The 20,351-nt window shown below is 46.3% G+C and overlaps 1 long non-coding RNA gene across 1 annotated transcript; it reads left to right on the forward strand.

Annotated features, from left to right (window-relative positions):
- The first annotated feature begins 2,360 nt into the window (after positions 1 to 2,360).
- On the forward strand, positions 2,361 to 19,546 carry LOC144272337 (uncharacterized). The gene is made up of 3 exons (XR_013347539.1): positions 2,361 to 2,436; positions 3,063 to 3,324; positions 19,048 to 19,546. It is a non-coding gene; the product is annotated as an uncharacterized LOC144272337 (long non-coding RNA).
- The last annotated feature ends 805 nt before the right edge of the window (positions 19,547 to 20,351 follow it).

Below are 20,351 nucleotides of genomic sequence, written 5' to 3' on the forward strand. Positions count from 1 at the left end.
CACCTAGCATAATGGGGTCCTGACCTTTAGGTGCTATCTTAATGCAACTAGAAATAACAGGGCTGGCAAGCAGGACAGCATTAAATGTAATCTAGAATAATAAAGGAATTAAAAGCAACTTTAGCTGATTTAGAAAATAGAAATTTAATAAATGCTTGGGATTTCCTTAGGGAGCTGAACGGGAAGATGCAGTGGCTTTCATTGAACAGCTAATACCCTCTCTGCTTATCATATTTTTAAACCTGTTTTCAGTACACATATACAAGATTTTATCTTTTCTGCACCTTCATGAAGAGCCTAAAGCTTTTTATTCATTTTGATTTTGTTTTTACCAAAAGTTGTTGGATTTTCCTCAATGCTGAAAATTCTTCATGCTGTTATACTCTTCTCCTGATGTCATTTCAGAGTGCTATTGGCTTGTTTTTTTGTTTTATTTTTTATCCTCTGGAACTGCCATGTGAAATGATGATCAAGGAAAAGAAATTCAATAGGAGGATGAAAATTCTGTGCCTCGTTGACAAATCTAGCGTCTTACCATGATCAATGGGTTTGAAGTTCAGATCCAGAACCTGACCTGAATCCAGACTTCCCCAAAGTCTGATGGAGTCTGGATTTGGCCCATTGTGAAACCAGCCTCTCTCAATCTGGATTTAAATGGCTCAAAGTTTGGAAGAGATGGGTGGTGTGCATTTGACATGAGGCTCATCTGTAAGTATAATTAGAAACATGACCATTGATCATGATATAAAAGTGCCTGTTTTTCGTTGTTTATTGTGGTAGTAGCTAAGGGCCAACCAAGAATGGCACCCCTTTGTGCTATGTGTTGTACAGAGAATTAGACAGTCATTGTCCTGAAGAGTTTATCGTTTAAATAGACAAGACAGACATAGGGTGGAGGGAATGGCTATAACACACCAGCAGCATAAATGATGTATTGACAGCAAATGTCTCATTAGTAAGGCTATGTTTTGTCACGGAATTTGTGACTTCCAGAGATCTCAGTGACATTTTCTGCTCCAGCCCTAGGGGCCAAGGGACTGGGGCTGGCAGCCAGCAGGGGCCGCAGAAGGGTTCCAGCGACAGCCTCCTGAAGGGGCCCTCCACAGGTTTCCAGCAACAGCCGCGTGCACGGGGGGTGGGAAGGTGGGCTCAAGTGAGTGGCTGGGGGTGTCCTTTTCTCTTTGGGAAATAAGGTCACCATGCAGCTCCCAGCTGCTGTGGGAACAGGGGGGACCCCACAGCTCCCAGCCACCACGGAGGCGGGGGAAACCATGGAGCCACAACAGCCTTGGGTGATGGATCCCCCCACTCCCCATTTTGTCACAGTTTATTTTTTAATAAAAGTCACGGACAGGTCACAGCTTCTGTGATTTTTTGTTTATTGCCCGTGATCTGTCCGTGACTTTTACAAAAAATAATCATGACAAAATCTTAACTTTACTCATTAGTTCCATGATTTTCTTTTCAGCTGAATGGGAAGGGGGGACGGGCGATTAAGTTAAGAGGGACCATTGTGGAATGAAGCTGAGATGGAGAGACTGTGAGAGAGGTGGTGGGAGAGGGTTGATGCAAATAGCCAATAAGCACAGGGCAGAGAAAGTCCATTCAGAACTGTGGAATGTTCTCTGCGAGTCCAAAGGTCTGTGCTGGAGTTTCTGGTTGGCTCTTTCCTACAGTTTGCCCCAAGGCAACGTGGGGAGGCAGATTCCAGATAGCAGAGGGCTCCTTAAGCCTGCAGAAAAAGGCATGATGCAATCCAGTGGCTGGAAGTTTGGGGTTTGACCAATTCCAGCTGGAAAAAAGGTGCAAATTATCAACATATGAAGGGTTATTAACTACTGGGACAACTTGTATATGGGATGTGGTGGATTCTCCATCACTCGGAGTATTCAAATGTATTGCCCAAAGATATATTGTTCTTCCACCTCAATTTATTGCACCGGTTGCAGGAATTAATGCTGAAATTTTATGTAGAAGATCAGACCAGAGGATCACAGTGGTCCCTGCTGGACTCAACATATGGATTAGAATGCTAACATCACTTGGAACTCAGGGTGGATGTGCACCCGAAGTGTGTTACTGAGATAACTTGTCCTTCGTAGAACACACACTGCAAATTTTTGTTCTCAGCTGTGGAAAGGTAAAAATGTATTTCAAACACAACACTGCACTGGGTATGTCATGTGGCATTTATATGGTGCTTTATATTGTTACCTCTTTTGACCTGAATGGCTATCCAATATTTGGGACCTTGGAGGTTGTTTTCCATCAGGAAAAGAAATTAATGATAATGTTGGGTATTTTTTTTTTTTTGCAATCCTGCTTATTAACAAGAGTCTTGTTTCCTTGAACATTGTAGGGATGAAACAGGAGGCCTCTTTCCAGCCAACACTCTGCTCCAAAAGCCCTCCCAGCTTTCTCTGAGTCACACTGCAAGTGCGTCTGTTGCTGTCTACTTGGCTTTCTGGCTGCTCTTGTCTGCCTGTTCCCTGGCTGCTGCTGCACACAGACACATACATGTACCCAACAATCCCCAACCCCTGATGTTTGTAGTCAATCCCCAGAAGAATCCCCTCTGCCCATATGGCGTCTGACTGGCCTTGAACATACCCTGTTTTGTAGGGTGGTGGCTCCTTTGTTTCAAGTCTTTTATTCCAAAAGGAACTTATTCCATTTATATGGGATGCACAGCAGTTGTTATACCCACGAGTGTCAAGCAGGTTTCACCCACACTCCACCATAACACGATTTTCAAATCCAGGGATGAATGCTTACTAACTGTAACCTTTACAGTACTCCATTGAACAAATATTATTTTTCCCAAGCCATATGCTAGCAAGACACTCTGAAATGGTGAGCCCTACTGCATGGCAGCAGTCAAGTGCTGTGATGTGTCTATGCAGAAATTATATAGATTAAAGAGCTTTCAGATCCCACCCCACCTTTTGAGCCAATTTTCTGTGTCTAGTAAGCAAGAATCTTTTCAATGATTATACTCTCAAAAGTCTCACTACAATGTAATCTTCTGTTAGAAATGGTGTCTCTCTTTTTTTATGTTGCAGGTTAAATATTAGAGTGCACGAAGGCTTGGTGTGTTCTTACCTATTACATAATGGCCATAAGAATCCTGCACCGATCTTCCTTTTTCTCTGACAACACCTGATCGCTCAGGATACAGTTCTTGCATGTTTTGCATCTACAAACTTAGGTGATTGTGCTTAAGGTTTCTTCCATTTTGAATGATACTGCCAGTTTGGGAGTTTTCCACTCTCCTTATACTGGGGAATGTTCCTGTAATCCGTGAGTTCACAAAATGAAACAAATGTAAGTGCTACCCTTGTACATGCATGCTGGTGTCAGTATAACAAAAAATGTATTTATGGTGGCTTTTCCAGAACAATTGACCCCTCGCTGCAAGTCCAATTTGGAAAACTCTCTACTTGAGGGGGAAAATAAGCCAAAAGCCATTCAAAATTTCATCCGTAACTAACAAGATAACGCACATACGAAAAACAATGTGGCTTAATTCCGAGTTTTGTTTTGCTTTTTTGAAGAGGGAGTGTTATTGACTTGACATTTCTGTATAATTTTTGGCCCGCGAGGTGCGTACCAACATAAAATACTTAGATGTAGAGAAAAGACGTGATCACTAGGCTGGGCTCAAGTATTAGCTCACTCATCACGGCATTGAGCATCCTAATCAACAAGCTATGCAGCTGCATGGGTGACGCATTCTCCCCTACACCCCCGCACCTCCCCCCGCGTCAGTTCCCTCTGTTGTGACGTAGAATCTTATCAAAGTTTGAAGAGGGAGACGGGTGATATTGCAAAAGTATAACGTTTGTGGGTGGGTGTGGCTGGCTGCACAAAGTTTCAGGGCTAGAGGGTATGGCTCAATTAGTGGAGTCCACATGCTGGTTTGGAGAATATTCTCCTTGATCAGTAAAAGGTACTGAAACATTAATGACTACATGGGACCTGAGTGATTCAGTGCAACAAACAGTGGTATGTGTAAAGTCCTCCCCTGAGTTAGCAAAGTGTACAGCTCTACAGCATAACAAGCAAAATCTATAGGAGCTGGACTTCAGCTACTTTTACACATTAAAGCAGAACTGAAATGCTTCTTAGAAAAAAACTGTTTGAGATTCCCACTCATTAAGAAAACCAGCATGCAAGATCAAACGCTCCACATCCATTTTTAATGGGAAGTAATGAGTTTTTTCCCTGTCAAGACCTGAAGGCAGAGTTCTGTGTTTTTCCCCAGGAAAAAAACCTGATGATCACTACATCCAAGGTGGCTCTGAAGCCAAGCCCCCGCTCTAAACACAGCTAAATATTACAAAAGAGGGGATCTGGATCTGAGCTGTGGACCTGTTTCACATCATTTCTTACCAGCTCAAGCCAGCGGTTGTAGACTACTTTAGGTATCGGTGCCATCCTAAGTTGTATCACAACACAGGAAGAAAAGAAATAGTCACGGAGGGGGAAAAAATCACCAAAACGTTTTTAATTTCCCCTTCTTTTAAAAAAAAAAACTGAAAATTCATGATCTTGAAATTGTATAAAATACTTAAATATTCGTTGGGCCAGAGCATGTGAGAATGCTCCAGGGCCTAGCAGTGGTTAGGGCACTCTGACCCAGGTTCCGATCCTTGCTCTAATGAATACTCAAGTATTCATACAAAATGGAACTGTATCAAAAGGGGAGATTGAGAGACTCACCTTAGAATAGCCTATAATCCCGTAGTTAGGACACGCACCTGCAGAGTGGGGATTTCGGCCGTGGTCTCCCCTGTTTTGGTGAGTGCTGCAACCACCAGGCACCGCCTCCCTCCAGCACAGAAATAGCTGCCCTACATCCCCATGAGTGACAGGGCCTAAGCCCTGCTCTTCTCTTTGGCATTTCATAGAATAGAATCATAGAATCTCAGGGTTGGAAGGGACCTCAGGAGGTCATCTAGTCCAACCCCCTGCTCAAAGCAGGACCAATCCCCAACTAAATCATCCCAGCCAGGGCTTTGTCAAGCCTGACCTTGAAAACCTCAAAGAAAGGAGATTCCACCACCTCCCTAGGTAGCCCCTTCCAGTGCTTCACCACTCTCCTAGTGAAAAAGTTTTTCCTAATAACCAACCTAAACCTCCCCCACAGCAACTTGAGACCATTACTCCTTGTTCTGTCATCAGCTACCACTGAGAACAGTCTAGATCCATCCTCTTTGGAACCCCCTTTCAGGTAGTAGAAAGCAGCTATCAAACCCCCCTCATTCTTCTCTTCCGCAGACTAAACAATCCCAGTTCCCCCAGCCTCTCCTCATAAGTCATGTGTTCCAGTCCCCTAATCATTTTTGTTGCCCTCCGCTGGACGCTTTCCAATTTTTCCACATCCTTCATTTCTACTGGCTAGCACTGATGTCACTCTACTCAGCTTCCTGGCTTCTGTGAATCTCGTTCTTAGTGGCCTCCCTCTCCCTATGCATTGCTTAGGGACATGGGCACCTGAGGGAGGGCAGGACTCCTAAAGGTAGTGTTGCAAAGCTTAGCTTGAATTTGCGTATCCAGCCCTTAGCAGTCATGGAACAGTTCGGTCTGTGCAGAATCTCCCAAGGCTGTGAAAGAGAAAGAAGAGATTATTTGAAAATAAAAGGGATTCATCTATTTTTTTTTTAATTTTACATCTGGATCCAAGTCCCATTTCTTGAAATGGACCTGGAGACTGCAGTAACTGAACATGGAGCTCTGTGTTACTTAACTAAGGGGATTCTAGCTATCTAAGGTATGTGACCCCTGTCAGTATAGTATCTCACAATCTTTAATGTATTTATCCTCACAGCCCCTGCTGTGAGTTAAGGCAGTGCTATTATCCCACTTGTACAGCTGGGAAACTGAGGCACAAGGGGGGTAAGTGACTTGCTTAAGGTCGTACAAGAAGTCTAAGGTGGAGAATTGGGAGACTATGGTTCAAGTCCCATGCTAGCACCCTCACCACTGGGCAAGACTTCTTTGTATTTTGTGGGATTGACCACAAAAGGAGGGGGTAGAGAGGAAATCAGCTTCTAAGCTATTAGACAAGATCAAGAAGGAGGAGGCTAAAATCTTGGTGGCTGAGTCAGGTGAGACTTGCTGGCAGATGTATGTAAACGCTCGTTTTTAGCTTGAGCAGTTTCTGCTTTCTGGTGAGATTTTTATTTCATTCTAGTCTTACTTTGGAGAGAGAGAGAGACCAGTGTTTGTAGAATTTTGATATTCTCTGAATCATCTAGTACTGGTCACTGTCAGAGATGGACCATTGTTCTGATCCAATGTGACCATTCCTATGTTCCTGTGTTGATATCACAAAGACCTGGTAAATTGACTGAGAGAGACAAGGTGGGTGAGGTAACATCCTTTGTTGGACCAACTTCTGTTGGTGAAAGAGACAAGCTTTCAAGCTCCACAGAACACTTCTTCAGTCTGGGATAGGTAATCATCTTCCCCAGACCATAAGAAGAGCTCTGTGATGCTTGAAATCTTGTCTTGTTCAAAAACAGAGGTTGGTCCAATAAAGGATATTACCTCATCCACCTTGTCTCTTTCACATCTAGCTGTGTTGGTCCCAAGATAGTCTGATGCATTCCCATGATAAGGTGACTTTCTTCTCTGCAGCATGTTTTCTAGTTTTGTCTTTTCCCAGTCTGACTAACTCAATGAGCTCAGAGTCCATCCGTGTGTCTAACTTCCTCATTTAATCCCCTTACTTCTCATTCTTCTCCCTGACTCCCCTGTGCCTTCTTTATATATTAGGGAGCAGGGTCGAGTTAGAAGTCGGGCTGGCTGGAAAACAATTTAATTGCACAAAATATTTGGAGGTTTTGACATTTGTTTTCAAGCCAATGCAGAATGAAAATGAGACCTTTCAAAACTTTTTTGTGTGGAAAAAAATGAGACATTGACTCTCCAAACTAGTTGTTAGTTAGGACTTGAACCTTGGTTTTCCACATCCCAGCTGAGTACCCTGACCACTGAGCTTCTCTGGGGGCAGGCTCTGTCTTTGTTTTTGACCAGAAATTCAACACCTGGCAATGTTTTGTCAAAAAAACTTTCAACCAGCTCCAGCGAGCCTGAGTATTAGGACTCTTGGGTTCTTTGCCGACGCTGACACAGAGTCATTGCAAGACTTTCAATAAGTCACTTCTGTTCCCATTGCCTCCATCTGTAAAACACAGTAAATAATGACAGGTTTCAGAGTAACAGCCGTGTTAGTCTGTATTCGCAAAAAGAAAAGGAGTACTTGTGGCACCTTAGAGACTAACCAATTTATTTGAGCATGAGCTTTCGTGAGCTACAGCTCACTTCATCGGATGCATACCGTGGAAACTGCAGCAGACTTTATATACACACAGAGAATATGAAACAATACCTCCTCCCACCCCACTGTCCTGCTGGTAATAGCTTATCTAAAGTGATCATCAAGTTGGGCCAACTTGATTATCATGCACATTGTGTAGAGAGTTGTCACTTTGGATGGGCTATCACCAGCAGGAGAGTGAATTTGTGTGGGGGGGTGGAGGGTGAGAAAACCTGGATTTGTGCTGGAAATGGCCCAACTTGATGATCACTTTAGATAAGCTATTACCAGCAGGACAGTGGGGTGGGAGGAGGTATTGTTTCATATTCTCTGTGTTTATATAAAGTCTGCTGCAGTTTCCACGGTATGCATCCGATGAAGTGAGCTGTAGCTCACGAAAGCTCATGCTCAAATAAATTGGTTAGTCTCTAAGGTGCCACAACTACTCCTTTTCTTTTTACAGTAAATAATACTTACCCACTTAACAAGGATGATGCAAGGCTAACTCAAATTGAATGGAAGTTGTTGTATACGGTGATGGGGTGTATAAACCACATACTGTAGCAGCCATGAAGGAATTACTTCCCCAGCTGTGACTAAGTGACTGACTAGCAACAGCTGAGATAAAAGGCTGAAGCTGAGGGAGAGGGGTGCTTCTTAGAGGGGCTGAGGATTATCTCAGGGTAGTGCTTCAGCAGCAATATTTTGGCAAGGAGCTTCTTGAAGAATGGACCCAGAGGCCTGGTGAGGAGAGTTGAAGTAAGATCCTTGGGGAATAGCAAAAAGCATGTTTCTTGTCTTCCTATCCTCCCCGCCCCAGCTCGCCTCCCTCAGCCTGAGCGGGAAGCCGCAGCCTGCTTCTCAGCCCTCCCTGGCTTCCCGCTGAACAGCTGATTTGTGGGAAAGGGGGCCTGGAGAAGCAGGGCTTGGTGGTGCGTTCAGGGGAGGAGGCGGAGAGGAGGTGAGCTGGGGCCGGGTGCGGGGTGGGGAGCCACCGGGGGGTGCTCTGCACCCACCAAATTTTCCCTGTGGGTGCTCCAGCTCCGGAGCACCCAGGGAGTCGGCGCCTTAGGCGCCACTTTTGATGTGATCAGTGGGGGGAGCGGCTGCTCCCTGCCCCCCCCCAGCTATGCTCCCCCGCCCCTAGGAGCCAGAGGGACCTGCCAGATGCTTCCTGGGAGCTGCCCCAGGTAAGCACCTCTGGGACTCCCCACCTCGCCTCCCGGCAGGTGCCTCTGGCTCTTCAGGGCATGATGGCCCATGAGACCCTCCTGCCAGGTTCTGGGGGCAGTCAAGGGACGGGGGAGGATGGGGCAGGGGTCCTGGGGGGGCGTCAAGGAACGTCGGGGGGTTGGATGGGGTAGGAGGGACAGGGGTGGGCAACGACCCCCTCATTGGGTGAGGAGGGAACCTGTTAAGATTTTTGGCAGCTCATCACTGTGTATAGAGACTGTGTCCACTGTGTCGTTTGCCCATTCAGTGTGTCCTGAGCGAGCAGTGTTAAAAGTGCCCCGGGCAGATGGGGGAAAATCCTGATGCGTTGCCTCCCTGCTGCCCCTCCCCAAACTCTCCTCGTGGTCTGTTGCATTATACAATTGAGTTGTATAATGCTGTCCACTGAAGCTCTGAGTACAAATGCAAATGACTACAGTTGCTTGCTTTTTCTTAGTAAGGTGTTAGCTAATGCTGAATACACATAAACAGGTGCTTCCCTCTAACGTTTTTTTTTGAGCTGTAGGATCATTATTGTCTCACCTTTATTACCCCAACTCAAAGCAGTACATCCAGGCAAACAACTGGCAGCATTGCTTTGCTCAGCTGCAAAGACCCACACGCACAAGAATGCAAATGCAAACTGCCATTGACCTCCTCTCGACCAGTGTTTCTCAAAGGTAGCCACAGCCTCCGGGGGGAGGAGCAGTGGCCCCTCCCTTTCCTTGTTGCTCCTGGGATGCACTGCCTTGGTGTTGGTTTCTGGGGCCACCAGCTGGGGTTGGGCCCTGCCCACCTCTGGAGACACCTGGGGCACAATGCTGGAGGAGCAGGCAGATGGTGAGTTCCCCACTGTACCAAGGGTGGTGGGGCTCAGGCTTTGCACTTCAGCCCTGAGGTGACAGGTTCTGGGTGTGGAACCCCAGTCTCTAGCCCTGGGCTCTGGCCTCATGACAGTGGGCCCCAGGCTTTGGCCGCATGGCTTCCAGCTCTGTTCTCAGGGTGCAGGACTTCAGGCTCTAGGGCATCCCCCTCCCCCCACGGCTGCTTCCCCTAGCTCCCTATGCAGGCCTTAACTTGTCCCCCGGGCTTGCTAGGGCTGAGTAAGTCTGCTGTGAAAAATGATACTTGTATGTTTGTTAATATCCTGTTTCACAACTGATTTACTAGCTAGCAGTAAATAAATTACAATGATTTGGATGTGCATATTTATTTTTTCCCAAAGCTAATTCAGTATATTAGAAGACAGTGTGAGGCCACCAAATAATTGGTCCTGAGAACCCCTCCTGCTCTAGACTCTCTATCATCCTTCGTATGAAACTCTCTTCCTTTCAGCTCAAAAGGCCTTTCTCTAAGCATCTCCCTGGGCCGTGCCCTTCCACAGAGGTGTTAATCTGAGAGCTGTGTCTGCAACATTAATTCTCCCCTTTTCTCTTTCCATGTTTAAATGGGAGGGGAAGGATGAAGAGTGAAGTGATTGGAACAGAAAAAGAGGTGTGTGGCAGCAGGAGGGTAATAAGATTGCGGGGGGGGGGGGGGGGGGGGAAGAGAAGCTGTGGTGTCCTACCACCTGCAGCCAGAATCTCAGGGTGAAATTATAAAGCTCTCAGCTGCTAGTGCTGATCTATAACCCACTATGAAACCTCAATCCTGATTCTCCTCTCATAGCTGTGTGAGGGCAACACCAGAAAGGTGGTCAATCTCCCTGCCCCAGTGCCTCCGAGCGAGTACCCTGCACTTTCTCTTGCAGGGGACTAGGCTACCCGTTGGGTTCCAGTTGCCAGTAAGGTGCTTGCACACAGTTGGCTGGTGCATTTTTGGCACAAGAGTAGTGTGCTGAATGATAGCTGATTTTAAGCTTTACATACATATATACCCTAATATCTTCAACACCCCTACTTCACTGCCTGGGGCACCCTGTTGAAGTCTATACGGGTTCTTATACTATGGTGATGAGGGCAGAGTCTGAGTGCCTTCCAGTGATGAGTAGGCAACATGACTGCACATCTGTTGTGTGCCCTCATCCTCTCCCCTGAAGACGGTACAGGGGCGTGTTCTGTTTGGATTTGTATAAATATGTGGTGGAGGAGATTTCCCCACACTGGTGCTAAAAGAGTTAACTGGAGTAAAAGGGCTCAATTAAGGCAGCTGGCTGCTCCTGAAGGGTGGGTCAGGTCCAGTTGAAGCCCATCTGCGGGAGGTGCTGGCTGATGAGCATAAAAGGAGAAAGTTTCAATGGGAAGGGGGCTGCAGGGAGAAAGACCAAACTCTCCAATCCCTCTGGGTGAAGGGAAGGCCTTATGAGAGGCAGATGTGCAGTAAGCCTAGGAAAAGTGCTGAAGGGAGGCCATGGCAGGAAGGGGTCCACGGAGGCAGCGAGGGATCTGAGGGAGCAGACCTTAGCTGCTTGCTACAGGGTCCCTGGTCTGGAATCCGAGCAGAAGGAGAACCTGACTTTCTCCACTGGCCACCAGAAAAAGTGGTGCAGAAACACCAGGGCACAAGGAGCGGGAGAAGATATCAGCGTGTGGAGCCAGGCTTCCAGGGAGGTGTGTCTCCACACAAGAACAGGACAACCCTGCAGAGCTCGGGAACGGGTGAAGAGTCTTTGGAGAAGTAAGCCCAGGTAGGGGCAAGACACTGTGTATTTCAGTTGTTTGGACCCTTTGTTTACCTGGAAGGGGCTTTAATGTGACCTGACTGAGTCATGAGAAGAGACCATGGCTGTGCTGGAGTGGCCATCCGCAGAAGGCGCTAGATGAGGGAAAACATCTGCTGTGCACAGCCAGCCAGGACTGGGTGTGTTTGGAAAAAAATCCACTAGCTTACTTCTCCTATAATTGTTCCCTTTTCAGGTAAAGATCTACTGCTCACTGGGGGTGGGAGTCTGAGTCCCAGAGTAGATCGAAATTTATTGGATTGAACTGCAAAAGTATCTCTTCCCTCCCCTCCCCCACCCCACCCCATTTTGTCTTAATTGCATCCTCTGGATCACTGCTGGGTTGGAGAGTCAGCAAAGGATTCCCAAATAGGAGGCTGTGGTGGTTATCCTGTAGGCATGGAGGTCTAATAACTCCCTGACTACCCTCACGCACAAAGCATTTCATCTGAGCCTTTATCTTACATGATTAAACATTAAATTGGGTAAACATTTAACCCATAAAGAGCACCACATCATGCTTTTTCAATTTTGCAGGATTGAGACTTTTGGTAGTTACCTTGGGTGTTAAATTGTTGCTGTTGTCCATAACAAAGAAATTGGGATAGGATTTTCAAGTGTCCAGCGCTGGCCTAACCCTGCCCCACATTAATAGAAGTAGAGGTAAGCAAACACTGAGGGCTTTTGCAAAGCCTGCCCTTAAACTCTACCAGCCAGATCATAGCTGGTACAAATGCCACATCTCCACTGACTCAAAAGCGCACCAGCAATTTATACAAGCTGAGCATCTGGTCTTGCATTGTTATAATTTACCATCACTTTTATTTTTCTCTTTAAATCTGACCGTTTCCCCAAAGTGGGGCGAACGGTACTTTTTCTTAAATATTTGCAAAGAGCTTTGAACTTTCTATTGAAGATGCTATACAAGGTTAAGCCCCTTCCTCATAACCTTCAACTGCAAAGTCTTAACCTTTAAATGATTATTTAATTGGCAGTGCACCAAGCTGGAATCAAAGTAACTCAATGTGTTCTGTATTAAAGCTGTGGGGTTTTTTTTCTTGTTGTTTTTTTGCAGATACTGTTGCATTAGGCTAGCTGCAATAACTCAGGAAGGTGATTCTTCCATACCTGAATGCTTTGTCCTAGACTGTTTGGGAGAAACCGGAAAATGGGGGGTGATTTACTTTATGAAATATATTTTGGAGAAGAAGGCAAGAGATGCATCCAACTGCCTCTAAAGAATGAATGCTGCTCCCATTGCTTCATGCTCACCCTACTTAGCACGGTTCAAAGATCTTGTCAGGTGTCATGTTACAAGCAATAATCTATACTGACCAAGCTAGCAGATGTGTCTGCACAGGCCGTGATAAACTTAGTGATATTTGCCCTATGATGGGTGCAGATGACTCCCTTCCAAGCAGTTAGATCATGACTGGGGCACAAGGGGCAGACATGAGAGCTGAAAGGGGGCACTGTCACTCTTACAGGTGATGTGTGGCTTGGAGGGGATGGATCAAAGGGCTAAGTATGAGGTTCAGAATAGCTAGATTCCTTGGAATTGTAGATTTGAATCCTGACTAGGTCAGCCCTGCCTTCGCTTCATCTTTCTGAGGATAGACGGGTAAATTTGAGCCTTTGAGCCCCAGGTAGTATGCTGTGAGAGACTTTCAGGCGAGACCTTTAACTAAAATCTTGAGTGGAAATCATTGGTCCATAGGGTACGCATCAGCACTGGCAAACTCCTTACTGTGCTAAAATTCCCAAACCACTGAGTTGCCCGAGTGGTTTTTGCCTGGCTCTGATTCTGAGCCCAAATGTGCTATCCGTACCTGCACAGATAGCTGCCAGCCTGCCCTCACATGAAGGAAGAGAAGAGGTAAACACCCCCCATGAACCAGATGCTTGCATGTATCTCAAGGGAGTAATAGAGACACAGGGTCATCTTTGCCTCTGTGAGTCCCAGGTGTAGCTTCTGGCTTGTTTGGCTCCCTGGCACAGCAGCTTCTATAGGGGTCATGCCACTAATGACTCCCCCTAACGCCTGCCCTTAGGTTGGGGGCTCCACAGCAAGGAGGCAGAAACCAGCAGAGTTACTGCTGACAGGTGGAGTTTCTTTACCCACTCAAAAGACCGTTTTAAGGAAGAGAAGAATAAGGCCGCAGTGAACAGCCTGCCTTGCCCTGCCCTTGGTCTGCTTCTTGAGCTGTGGAGCCTGACCTCCAAGGAAAGAATTCCATAGACTCAAGGAGCAAAATGGGGAATGATGATGCAGGGTAATCTCCCTGTCCTCCCCTTGACTCTCACAGGTAGAGGGGATGATTTGGCCCACGGTCGGAAGAGTCCCCAGAGATGGACCATGTGACCTATTGCTAACGAAGTCCAGGCTGCTTTGGGAAGCTGGCTGCAATAGTCTTTCCACACTACCTCTCTACTGATGTACTGTCTGCATTACGATCGTGCTGTTGCTTTGCCTGCGATTCACAGGTTCCCAGTTGTTCACGCATGCCCATAGGCAAGCCTCTTATTTGAATGACTGGAATACATAGCTGTCTGCAGGCGAGGAGGGTAAGAATAAATGGATCTGACCACGTTCCTTATCTCCATGCTGCAGAAACTTTTGTCAATTTCTGAGAGACTGGGCAGAAGCAGAATGCTTAACAAGATCATTTGGGGTCATGGTACAATTATTAGATTCTCAATTCTGTGTTACTGTAGATTAGTGTTCAGGCTCCCTAGAGGAAAACCAAATTTGAAATGGCATGCAACAGCCAGACGCCGGACAGGTTAGCGAAAACAGTGCATGAATGGGGTAAAACACGCAGGAGCCCTTTCAAGCAGCTGAGATCTTTTCCAGTGAACCCTAACCATGTTCCTAGTGAGTACTCAGTTAAATTTAGAAATGCCGTATTACAAATGGGGCTTCGTTGAGGAGTTGCAGGGATCAAAGCTACAGTTAGGCGAACTTAATAAAAGCTTCATTTTTCTGAAACACCAATAAAGTCTTGTAACATGACTGGGGAAACTTTGAGATGTATAATAAGGGGCTGATATGTAGGAGAGACTGATCTTTATCTCCTAGCCCTAGTCACATGCCATGAACAGTATTATGAGAGTAATAGACCTGTCCCGTGTTAGATACCACTAGCCACTGACTCTGCTAGGAACCAACGCAACACAAGAAATGGAGAAGCCAAGGAAGGAGGTCAGCTCAGTAACAGGCAAGGGGAACACTGCCATTTCTTTGTCATCTGCTAATAGCTGCTGTCTCAGGGCTTTCTAATCTGATGGCCACAGTTCCTTCTGCAGGGGCCAATTCAAAGGTGGGATCCACCACCAGGACCTTGTATTTTGCTACTCTGGTGTTTGGCATTGTCACTGTTACTGTTCTCAGCATGAGAGCTGCTGTGCCCGAGTTTGAGCTTGGCTTGGTTTATGGACAAAACAAGCAAATTCTGTTCTTCCTTGTACCATGTGCAAGGGTGTATGTGAAAGACGTGGTTTGGCTCTGGATTCTTATTTGCATCCTACCTACCGTTCTTGTCGTCTGTCTCTACCAGAAGAAATAAGGTACACAAACTACATTTCTAATAAGAAAAGGAGGACTTGTGGCACCTTAGAGACTAACCAATTTATTTGAGCATAAGCTTTCGTGAGCTACAGCTACAGCTCACGAGAGCTTATGCTCAAATAAATTGGTTAGTCTCTAAGGTGCCACAAGTCCTCCTTTTCTTTTTGCGAATACAGACGAACACAGCTGTTACTCTGAAATCTACATTTCTAATGTAAGCTGAGGGTGGGAAAAACCAAACTATTAAGAGAATCATAGAATCATAGAATATCAGGGTTGGAAGGGACCTCAGGTGGTCATCTAGTCCAACCCCCTGCTCAAAGCCGGACCAATCCCCAATTAAATCATCCCAGCCAGGGCTTTGTCAAGCCTGACCTTAAAAACTTCTAAGGAAGGAGATTCTACCACCTCCCTAGGTAACGCATTCCAGTGTTTCACCACCCTCCTAGTGAAAAAGTTTTTCCTAATATCCAACCTAAACCTCCCCCACTGCAACTTGAGACCATTACTCCCTGTCCTGTCCTCTTCTACCACTGAGAATAGTTTAGAACCATCCTCTCCGGAACCACCTCTCAGGTAGTTGAAAGCAGCTATCAAATCCCCCCTCATTCTTCTCTTCTGCGGACTAAACAATCCCAGTTCCCTCAGCCTCTCCTCATAAGTCATGTGTTCCAGACCCCTCATCATTTTTGTTGCCCTTCGCTGGACTCTCTCCAATTTATCCACATTCTTCTTGTAGTGTGGGGCCCAAAACTGGACACAGTACTCCAGATGAGGCCTCACCAATGTCGAATAGAGGGGGACGATCACGTCCCTCGATCTTCTCGCTATGCCCCTACTTATACATCCCAAAATGCCATTGGCCTTCTTGGCAACAAGGGCACACTGCTGACTCATATCCAGCTTCTCGTCCACTGTCACCCCTAGGTCCTTTTCCGCAGAACTGCTGCCTAGCCATTCGGTCCCTAGTCTGTAGCTGTGCATTGGGTTCTTCCGTCCTAAGTGCAGGACCCTGCACTTATCCTTATTGAACTTCATCAGATTTCTTTGGGCCCAATCCTCCAATTTGTCTAGGTCCCTCTGTGTCCTATCTCTGCCCTCCAGCGTATCTACCACTCCTCCCAGTTTAGTATCATCCACAAATTTGCTGAGAGTGCAATCCACACCATCCTCCAGATCATTTATGAAGATATTGAACAAAACCGGCCCCAGGACCGACCCCTGGGGCACTCCACTTGACACCGGCTGCCAACTAGACATGGAGCCATTGATCACTACCCGTTGAGCCCGACAATCTAGCTAACTTTCTACCCACCTTAGAGTGCATTCATCCAGCCCATACTTCTTTAACTTGCTGACAAGAATACTGTGGGAGACCGTGTCAAAAGCTTTGCTAAAGTCAAGAAACAATACATCCACTGCTTTCCCTTCATCCACAGAACCAGTAATCTCATCATAGAAGGCGATTAGATTAGTCAGGCATGACCTTCCCTTGGTGAATCCATGCTGACTGTTCCTGATCACTTTCCTCTCATGTAAGTGCTTCAGGATTGATTCAGAATCATTCAGGCCATCTTTTGCACATCAGAACAGGGTACTAATCCAAATCATTTCCCCTTTTCAATTAAATAATTTTGAAAAGGGGGGTGGGGGAGATGTCTCTGCAAGTGGGATTTTTAGTCTAGTGGTTGGCAGCAGGCAGGATCAAACCTGGGACCGTTGGAGCTCAATGCATCAGCCTCTGCCCCCTGAGCTAAAAGATAGTTTTCTTAACCCAGCCTGTAACAGGCTCCTCAATCTCTTTACTGCTCTAGAGCTGGCTAGCCTAGGTATGTGCCACTCCAAGCAAGCATGGGTTATGCTCCCCAGACCCAACCTAAGAGAACAACTTGTACCTCTGCCAGCAGATACTGAAATTAGATACTACTTTGTGGCAGCAGAGTTGTTGAGGCTCAGCATTGTGCTGGCAAGCTTGCAACTTTCTATGCAACAGATGTATATGACTGTAAGCTTTCTAGAAACAGCAGCAATAAAAAGCCAAACTGTTTTAGGAATATATGCAGATATTTGACGTGGGTTTTTCTGCAGCAATGATCCCCTTTGGCAACTGTTGGTGTGAAACATAAAAGGATCTCTTAAAGATGCAGCCACCCTTGCTGCAAGTGGGCAAGCAATAAGCAGACTGCATATACATGGAGCGTTGCTGCTGTAGCAGGATTTGTGACTCTTATTAATCTTGAATGAGAACAGTGGCAGATCGCTTCTGCTAAGCATCCAGACTCTCTTTTCTGTGAATGTGGACGAGGGAGGTAAGCAGCAAGGTTCTCAGCTGTGCTCCTGCTGGTTTTTTTTTTTTAATCAGGCCTCTGGCATGAAGTGGCTGTACCTTTCTGTAGTGGGCTGGGGGTGGCCATAGCAGCAAGTGTCCCAGACATAGTACTGGGCTTCCCTGCCATAGGTAGATGGTGCCAAACCAACCTGATCTCCTTCTTTGAGAAAGTAACAGATTCTTTAGACAAAGAAAACACAGTGGATCTAATTTACCTAGATTTCAGGAAGGCGTTTGATACCGTGCCACATGGGGAATTATTAGTTAAATTGGAAAAGATGGGGATCAATACGAACGTTGAAAGGTGGATAAGGTTAAGCCTAGCTAAAAGAAGGTTGAGGGAAGATATGATTGTTCTCTATAAATATATCAGAGGGATAAATACCGGAGAGGAATTATTTGAGCTCAGTACCAATGTGGACACAAGAACAAATGGATATAAATTGGCCACCAGGAAATTTAGACTTGAAATTAGATGAAGGTTTCTAACCATCAGAGGAGAGAAGTTTTGGAATAGCCTTCCAAGGGAAGCAATGGGGGCAAAAGATCTATCTGGCTTTAAGATTATCCTCGATAAGTTTATGGAGGAGATGGTATGATGGGATACCAATTAATTACCAAAATCATGTTCTTTAATTATTCAAGGTAAATAGGCCTAATGGCCTGTGATGGGATGTTAGATGGGGTGGGATCTGAGTTACACAGGAAAAATGTTTCTGTAGTATCTGGCTGGTGAATCTTGCCCATATGCTCAGGGTTCAGCTGATCGCCATATTTGGGGTCAGGAAGGAATTTTCCTCCAGGGCAGATTGGAAGAGGCCCTGCAGGTTTTTCGCCTTCCTCTGTAGGGTCACTTGCTGGAGGATTCTCTGCTTCTTGAAGTCTTTAAACCACAGTTTGAGGACTTCAATAGCTCAGACATAGGTGAGGTTTTCCTCAGGAGTGGGTGGGTGAGATTCTGTGGCCTGCGTTGTGCAGGAAGCCAAACTAGATGATCATAATGGTCCCTTCTGACTTTAGTATCTATGAGTGGGGCAGGAGTGTTGCTTTCCTCCAGAGACCAGAGTGGCAGCTGTATGACCTGAAAGTCTGGGACCTAAAGATAGCTTAAAGCCAATTTTGCAGTCTCGCCTTGAGCAGTACTAAATGCAACTCCAGCGCGGCTTGAGACAGTGGTCACCAACCTGTAGATTGTGATCAACTGGTCGATCCTGGAGCCTCTGACAGTTGATCGTGATCTCTGGCCGCTAAAAGTCCAGTGGGGCTAAGGCAGGTTTCCCTGCTTGCCCTGACCCCACGCTGCTTCTGGAAGTGGCCAGCACACACCTGGTGGTGCAGGGGTCTCTGTGTGTGATGCTCATGCCTGCAAGCACCGCCCCTGCAGCTCCCACTGCTGGGAATGGGGAACTGCGGCCAATGGGAACTGTGGAGGTGATGCTTGCAGGCAGGAGCAGTGTGCAGAGCCACATGTTCCCTCAGGGGAGTGCTGGGAGCGGCATGGTGCTGGGGCAGGGAGACAGCCAACCTGCCTTAGCCCCACTGTGCCACCAACTGGGAGCCACCTGAGATAAGTGCCGCCCAACGGGAGCCCGCACCCCTCCTGCACCCCAGCCCTGAGCTCCCTCCCTGGAGCCTGCACCCTGAATCCCCTGCCCCAGCTCAGAGCCCCCTCTTACACCCCAACCTCTTGCCCCAGACTCAGCCTGGAGCTGTCTCCCACACTCTGAATGCCTTGGCCCCACCCCAGAGCCCACACCCCCTCCTGAACCCCAGTCCCAGCCCGGAGGTGGGGGGGGAAGGGGATGGAGTGAGCAGGGCAGGGCCTCGGGGAAGGGGCGGCGTAGATCCTGGGTTGTACTTAAATTCAAAAAGTGATCTTGTGCAATAAAAGGTTGGAGATCACTGGTCTAAGGGGTGTTAAGTATGTACATGCTAAAGATATTCTACTCTTTCAGGTTGATCATACATTCATTGAAGTCACCAGAAGAACCACAGATGGGAGTAGAATCTGGCTCTGCATGACTAGAGACAATTTCACAAGATGTAAAAGTTCTCTGTGGTGTTTGGTCCCAGGAAGTAAGAAAAAGTGGACAAATGAGAGTTAGATTGTTCATGCATACTGAATACACATGCTGTTAGGAGACCGTATACAATTAAGTAAGCAATTCAGGGGTGCATTAGAAGTTATGAGCCATAAAACTAGCATCCCTGTTGAGTCCCTTTTTGCATGTCTAGCAGAGTAATGGATTTAAGTTTCTAGGCTTGTCTTTTGACAGTGTTGTGCAGGTTTCCTTTGAGGATGACTACCGTGAGATCAGATATGTAGCAATCGCTTTGTGACCTACGTTTAACAATCTGTCCCAACATGTATTTAGCTCGGACACTCCGATTTCCTTCCCCACACATGAAGAAGAGCTCTGCTTAGCGCAAAAGCTTGTACCTTCCACAACAGAAATTGATCCAATAAAAGATATCTTCCCCAACTCTCTCTCTCTCAATTTCTTGGCGTTTAAGAAAAGGGTGGTGGATATCTTGCATATTGAAGTCAACAGTTTTGCCAGATTTGGGCAGCTGAATCCGTGTTTAGGCTCATGAATGTTGTCCTTATTTTTCCAAGCTGAAAGCTGGTAGCTCCCAGTGCAATTGGTGCAGACCCTTTGAAAATGAGGCCATTTGTTCAGGTACCTAACAATGAATGTAGGTGCCTGGCATTAGGTACCAAAGTTTGACTTTGGCTTAACTTATTGTCCATTTCTGTGATAGGTAACACTTACATGCTCTTGGTCATACAGCAAACATTCTTTATATGGTAGTGCAGCTACTTGGTTACAGAGCTGTTAGTGGTAATGAGATGAACCAGCGTGGGAATTACTGTCCTTATTAGACATGGATGAGCTGATGGTAATGTTCACAGAAAAGCTGTTGCCCCCATTCTAACAAATAATTCCTATAGCCAGCTGGGCTTCTTCCTCCCTAAATCTCTTCCCCCAAATCCCTACATTTTATTCCAAAGGGATGTAATTGGGCACAAGAATGTGACATGATAAAGCCTTACATTTTTTTAAATTGTACAACCAGAATATATGCTGGGCCAAAGCATAGTTCCATTGAAAATAATGGGGGCATACTGACAAAAGCAGAAGATCTGGCCTTGTGTTGCTAATTATAGTAGCTCTCAGTCATTTATTTTTAATAAGTGAAGGGAGAAGCATAGACTTCATTAAAGCTTTTCTGACACACAGACATTGAGTCTCTAATC

The sequence above is a fragment of the Eretmochelys imbricata genome, chromosome 11 (assembly GCF_965152235.1).
Source record: "Eretmochelys imbricata isolate rEreImb1 chromosome 11, rEreImb1.hap1, whole genome shotgun sequence".
NCBI lineage: Eukaryota > Metazoa > Chordata > Testudines > Cheloniidae > Eretmochelys > Eretmochelys imbricata.